This window comes from Ictidomys tridecemlineatus, chromosome X (genome assembly GCF_052094955.1).
Source record: "Ictidomys tridecemlineatus isolate mIctTri1 chromosome X, mIctTri1.hap1, whole genome shotgun sequence".
In the NCBI taxonomy this organism is placed as follows: Eukaryota; Metazoa; Chordata; class Mammalia; order Rodentia; family Sciuridae; genus Ictidomys; species Ictidomys tridecemlineatus.
In genome coordinates this window covers 90,463,423-90,470,927 of record NC_135493.1, presented here as the reverse complement: position 1 = coordinate 90,470,927, position 7,505 = coordinate 90,463,423, and positions in this window count along the sequence as shown.

Below are 7,505 nucleotides of genomic sequence, written 5' to 3'. Positions count from 1 at the left end.
AGCACAAAAGCTTCACTCACCCATCAGCCCAGCTCCGTTTGGCAACAACTTCCCAGACTCAATATCTTTCTCCTTCAATCTTAGGAAGCATTCCTCCATGGCAGCCTTTTTGGGAGTGGGGGTATTTCAGTCTCCAATACCAGTTTTCATAAAAACCTAGCCTCATCCTCCACTTCTATGAGCCATTTAGCAAAACAATATTCATCTAACTCTTTTTTTATTATTTTTAAATGGTACTGGAGATAGAATCCAGGGGTTCTCTACCACTGAGCTACATCCCCACACCTTTTTATTTTTTGAGAAAGAGTCTCACTAAGTTGATGAGGCTGGCCTCAAACTTGCAATCCTTCTGCCTTAGCCTCCCAAGGCATTGAGATTACAAGCATGTGCCACTGCACCAGGCTTCAGTCAAATCTTCAGGGCTGTCTCAGTCCATTTTCTGTTGCTATAACAGAATACCATACACTGGGTAGTTTATAAAGAAAAGGAGTTTATTTAGCTCATGGTTCTGCAGGCTGGGAAGTCCAAGGGCATAACTAGCTACAAGGGTCTTTATATTACATCATAACATGGTACAAGGTGAACAGGTAGTAGAGAAAGCATAAGGAATAGACTCATTTGTAAAACAGCTTGCTTTCAGGTTGGGCACAGTGGCAGATGCCTGTAATCCCAGTGGCTCGGCAGGCTGAGGCAAGAAGATTGCAAGTTCAAAGCCAGCCTCAGCAATTTAGCAAGGCACTAAGCCACTTAGTGAGACCCTGTCTCTAAATAAAATACAAAAAAAAAAAAGGCTGAGGATGTGGTTCAGTGGTTGAATGCCCCTGGGTTCTATGCCCAGTACCCAAACCAAACCAAACAAACAAAAAGCAGTTTTCTCTCTTGGTAACTAACCTGCTTCCGCAATGACAACAATAATTAATTCACAATGGCTCTGCCTTCAAGACCCAACCTCCTCTCATTAGGTTCCACCTCCCAACACTGTGGTATGGATCAAGTTTACCTCATGTGAATTTGGATGACGCACCCAAACCAGAGCAAAGGTCAACTTACAAGTCTCTAGTTCTCAACATGGGGTCACTTCTAGCAGTTCTTCTTTTGAAGGAACAATTTGGAGTTCCACTTTCTCCCAGATGCACAGCCTCCATTCACAGGCCAGTCTACCAACAGAGAGGTCCTAAATCCGTCAGAGAACAAGACTGTTTCCTAGAAGCTGATCTTGGTGGTCCAAATGAAGATTCCAGTGCTGGGAGCCAGGAAAGAACAAAGTCAAGTTTGTCCTGGAAGCCCACCATGATGAGCAGCCAAGTGATTTTCAAAAATGACACACCTGACTCTTTTTGATGATCTCTGGGCTCCAAGGCTGAGCTGGAGGAGGGATAGATATTAGGATGAACAGAATTCCAGGTTTAGGGTATGGAAGCATGTGTGTTTCAGAATTCCAGTATTGGGGTACAACAGTTTGTACACCTACATTTTGAATCTGCCAAACACCTCAGCATTTGGTCAGGGTACTTCAGGGAGTCCCAAAGTCCAAGGGCTCCTTCTGGCCCATCCTCAGGCTGTGTGTTCCACAGGATAAAAACCTGATCTCAAGCCATAACTGGGAGACCTAGCCTTATCTCTTTGAAATATATTAAGAACACCTAATGTGTACTCATTGTGGGGGGGACAATTTCTCTTCTGCACATGACAATGAAGCTCTTTTAGAGAAAAGACTTTTATAGATTCATCAATTGCGACACAATTGTGATAGGATTTTTAAAGGCACCTATTTTGGGCTTGGGTTTTGCCATTACCATTAACTGCACTGGATAGAAAGGGACCGATCATGGCCTGTCATATTCTAGGAAGACATAATTCCGGTGCATTTATGGTGAAGTGGAATTAGATAACTCACATCCATTTCAGTGCTTGAAGCACTTCTCAAAGCTCAAAGCATCTTTGTAAAAAGACATGTCTGTTTTTGAGACAGAGCCAATTTTATTTAGTTGAGCTTTTTATAGTTACATTCTGTAAATCTGTGACATTCTGACTTGAAGGTCATTTGGGCCTGGAAAACCAGATTTCTACTCCAGCCAGAGTTCTGGCTTTGTTTCTCCAGAGTTCATATGGGGGGACCCCAGAGCTCCAAAATTCTTGTTGGTCCAGTTTTGATCTCTTTATAGGCAGAGATTCTAAGAGGTTGCACATCCCAGATAGACATGCCAGTTTGCTTACTCTCAGAAGTCCCCCTAAGCAGTACTGAATAACAGGCCTCAGTGAAGAGTCTGTCATGTACAAACAGGCCTTGAAGCTCCAGGGCCCTCTGCACACTGGAATAATTAACTTAAGGTTCCATGCAGTTAGCCTGGAGGCTGGATCAGGAACAGATAGCTATCCTAGAATTTCTATGTCACCAACCTGTTTGCTAAATGCTTGACAAACGTCTTGACATTTATGCCTGTGAAATGTGTGCCACAAGGTATGTTTGAACTGTTTCTCCTAGCTAAGTTAATTAAAATATGTTAAGATACCATGTAAACAGTATCTGGATGAATTTTATAATTATGTGACTTATGCAAAATTCAGAATGGGATAGACTCTATAGAACAAATGACTTGTTTCCTTCCTCAAATAAATTGTTAAGAAATAAATAAATAAAAAGAAGGAAAGGGAACCTATAAACTAAAACAACAACAACAAAACACCTTAAGATACATATTGACCAAATATGATATGTGAAGCTTTGTTAGGATACTAACTTGTAGAAATCAACTATTTTTTAATAACGAGGTAATAGGGGAAATTATAGTAATTATCAGATATTTGATGAATATAAGGAATTGTTTTTAGGTGTATAATAGTATTGTGGTTATAAAGAAAGGAAGAAGGAAGAATTTGACTGGCTTTTGTTCCCAGTTCCTGGGAAGTAAGTAAACACTGGAAATTTCCTAAGTGATAGGCGTGTCTTTGTTATTCCTGGTGAGTCCCTTACATCCCACCTGATAGTTTAACAGATGGCTAACCACTCCAGAAAGACCAACCATATGATTAGAAAGTTGGGGCTATGAAGCTGGGTACAGTGGTGCACACCTATAATCCGAGTGATTTCGGAGGCTGAGGCCAGCCTCAGCAATTTAGCAAAGGCCTAAGTGACTTAGTGAAAACCTGTCTCAAAATAAAAAATCAAAAGAGCTGGAGATACAGCTCAGTAGTAAAGGGCCCCTGGCTTAAATCTCCAACAGCAAAAAAAAAAAAAAAAAAAAAAAAAAAGTCGAGGCTATGAGCCACATGATATCAGCCTGATTTCTGGGAACAGAGGGAGGCTGTAGATTAAGTTCAACATCACTTGGGCAATAATTCCATCATTTGTGCCTAGATACTGAAACACCAAATAAAAACTCTGAACACTAAAGTTCATGTGAGCTTCCTGGGTTGGAAGTACTCTTTTCAAATGTTGCCAAATATCCATGCCAGGAGGGTAACATATCCCTGAGAACACTGAAGCTTCACATTTGGAAACTTCCCAGTTCAAGATTCTGCCCCATGTGTCTCTTCTAATTTGCAGCTTTGCCTGTAATAAACATGGCTGTGAGTACATTAGGTTTAAGTGAAGTCTGGGAGTCTTTCTAGCAAATTATCAAAACTGAAAGTGGTTTTTTTCCTCCTTGAATTTGCAGTTGGTGTAAGAAATCTTGGTCAGATTTGGAGAATTATGCCCTTAACCTTGAGTTTAGCTAATTCCAGGTAGAAAAAAAAAGTCCTCATCTTAAAGATACATACAGATCCTGGCCTGGCAGTGCACACCTGTAATACAAGCTACTCAGGTGGCTGAGATAGGAAGTTGTAAATTCAAGGCCAGCCTAGGCAACTTAGTAAGGCTCTGCCTCAAATTTTAAAAATATATACAGAAGCATTCACAGATGAACCAGAATGTGTTTCATTTGCTGCTAATGAACTAGGGAGTCAGGAAAAGGGAGTTGGGACACAAAATGGCCATTTGGAATCACAGAAGACAGGTGCTGGGATCACAGGGGCTCTTGCAACAATTGTGTCTGCTTTTGTATATGCTTTAAGATTGCCAAAATGAAAATAACAGTGATCCATGTAGAAAAATTATGGATTCCTACTTTATACCGTGCAGTAGTCAGAATTCTAAGATGGCCCCCACGGGGTAGACATACAGCTTCTCCCAGTTATTCACTCAAACACTAAATTAGGTGGTGCTATGAAGGAGCTTTACAGATATGATTAAGTTTCTAAATCAGTTGATCTTAACATGGCAAGATATCCTGGGTGGGCCTAATCTCATCAGGTGAGTCCTTAAAAGGGCTGGGACTTTACCGAAGGAGAGATTCACAGCCAGAGAGAGATTTTTTTTCCTGGTATTAGGAATTGAACTCAGTGGTGCTCTATAATTGAACTACATCTCCAGCCCTTTTTAGTTTTTATTTTGAGGCAGGGTGTCACTGAATTACTGAGGCTGGCCTTGAATTTGTGATCCTCCTACCTTAGCCTCCTGAGTAGCTGGGACTATAGATATGCTCCTCTGTATCTGGCACATAGAAACATTTAAAGCATGACAGGGATTCAACCTAAGGCAGGTTCTTTGTTGCTGACTATGAAGACTGAAGGGGGCCTACAGCAAGGTATGGAGATGGACTCTAGGAACAGAGAGCAGCCTCTGGTCAACAGCTGGTATCAAAAATGGGACTTTAGACCTAGCACTGATGGACCTAAACACTACATAATCATGTTAGCTTGGACATGGACTTCCAACTTTTAGATAAGCATATAGATAACCAACAACTTGATTTTAACCTTGTGACCTCCTCAGAAAACTTAGATATGTATGCCAGATTTCTGACCTAAGGAAAAATGAATTGATAAATTTTTGCTGTCTTGTTAGGTGTGGTGGTGCACACCAGTAATCCCAGAAACTAGGGAGGATTGCAAGTTTGAGACCAGCCTAGGCAATTCAGTGAGACCCCGACTCAAGGTAAAAAAAATAAATAAAAAAGGCTGGGGATGTAGCTCAGTGGCCAAGAGCCCCAGGATTCAATCCCTAGTTGCGAAATTTAAAATTATTTTATCTTAAGATGCTAAGTGTGTGTAATTTATTACTTAGTGATAGAGAACTAACACACAAGCAAGAAAAATAAATTTCAGTTATGAGAAACAAAGCTTTACCAATTTGTGAACTAAATTTAGAAAATAATATCATGATTGTGGCCAAGGGAAGGATTTCTCAAAATACAAGAGGCACAAATCTTAAAGGAAAAGGTCAGTAAATTCACCTATACGGAAATCACATACTTCTAGAGTATAAAATGTACAAAAAAATCAGGCTGAGGCTGTAGCTCAGTGGCAGAGCGCTTGCCTAACATGTGTAAGACACTGGGCTTGATCCTTAGCACCACATAAAAATAAATAAAATAAAGGCATGCTGTCCATCTACAACTACAAAAAAAAACCAAACAAACCTTTAAAAAACAAGTACAAAAAAATCAAAGTGAAAAGAAAATGTATGAACTACAAAAATGCTATTTGCTACTACTTACAAAGAATATTTTAAAGAAGCTCCTAGAAATCAATGGAAGGGGGAATAAGTGAATTAGAATATGAATTGGTAACTCACAGAAAGGAAGCTGGAAAGCCAACAAATATACAAAAAGTTGTCCAATATGACTACTCACCAGAGAAATGTCAATTAAAATAGTAATGAAGGACAATTTATTCTTATTGGACAGAAAGGAATAAAAGTACAGATAGTATGGAATTTTGGTGAAAATGTAGAGTCATAAACATTTTTGTGCCCTGCTGATGAGAGTATAAATTGGTACAGGCATTTTGAAAAGCAATATAATAATATTTTGTAAAATGAAAAGTTATACATCCTTTGCTCCAGCAATTCTATTCATGGGTATATATTCTAGAAAAAAAAATCTTCACCATGGGTTCAGGGAAACATAAACAAGTTGTGATTGCAACATGATTTGTAATATTGAAAAACTATGAACCACCTCAATATTCATCAACAGGAGAAGGAAGTTAATTACGTTTTCAGTTTCTTTTCATTTCTCAGAAACTGAAATGCAAAGAATGCTCCTTTAATCTTCATGATCAACCCATCTGCAAATCTGTGAGTGAACCATCCCAATTGGAAATGAACTGCTCATTTCACCAGCTCTAAGAGTTACCTGTCATTCTCTCAATTGTCATCATCCACAGAAAAATATTTTCATTGACCGTGATCTTCAAAGAAGGCCTCTGAGCCAAAGGGATCAAAAGTGCCCAATATATTGGGAAATGCACTTCCATCCAAGGATGAAATAAATGGCATGCTCAAGTAAGCTGGAAATTGCTGAGCTAAAAGAGAATATGGATAATCCAAGTGAGGCAAATGGATGCTTCTAAGCCACAGAAAAAGAAATCTTCTTTTAAAAGGTACCCCATAGTCCACATAAGAATTGACTCCATTTAATGAAGCTGAGCATAAACCAAGTTTAGTCTCTAAAAGTCAGTCTGTGGACAGCTCCAAATATTAAGTATCATGTTCTGTCATTTTTTTGGAGGGAGGGGAGCGGTTACCAGGGATTGACCACTGAGCCACATCCCCAGCCCTATTTTGTCTTTTATTTAGAGACAGGGTCTCACTGAGTTGCTTAGCGCCTCGACATTGCTGAGGATGGCTTTGAACTCACGATTCTCCTGTCTCAGCTTTCTGAGCCACTGAGATTATAGGCATGCACCACCATGCCGGGCATATTCTGTCTTCTAAAACAATCCTATTTTTTAACTTGCCTCAAAACTTTACTGTTTTCATTTTGGTTTTATTGACACTTTCTTATCCCAGATGGGAAATGTCTGAATAAGATATGCATGAGATACCCCCAAAAGTCGACTGTGCTGGACTTAGCAAAAGTAAAGAAAATGGAGAAAAGAAGTTGTGTGTGTGCTTTATCTGTTTCTGACAAACTTGCTTTTAAAGGGTTATCTAGATCCATTCTAGATCCAATATTGTATTTTGTTTACATTGGGTGTTTATCAGGGAATACACATTGGAAGCAGGTATACATTGTATTATTATTTATAATTATATTTCTTTGATAGTATCTAACACCTTTTATTACAATAATTGACTAAATGGAACTAGCCAAGATACATTTTCCCATTTTCATTGATAAATAGTTATAATGGCATGGTATATAAAATTTCAAATAATATATTTTCCTAAGGGTGGGGGTGTACCTCATAAATAGAGCATTTGCCTAGCATGTATGAGGACCTGGGTTCAATACCCTATACTACAAATTTTTTTTTTTAAAATATTCTAATCGAAGGCTTTTGTATGAATTGCTACAAAATGTGAGTTTGATTAATGATTTTATGAGCAATCATCACATAATTTCCAGATTTATCACTTTAAATTAAATGAAAATTCTTTATGGCAGAAGGTTTGCATGAATATGTACGTGTTGATTTTTGTTCTCATTTGCTCAATTTGAACCTTGCCATATTGTGAC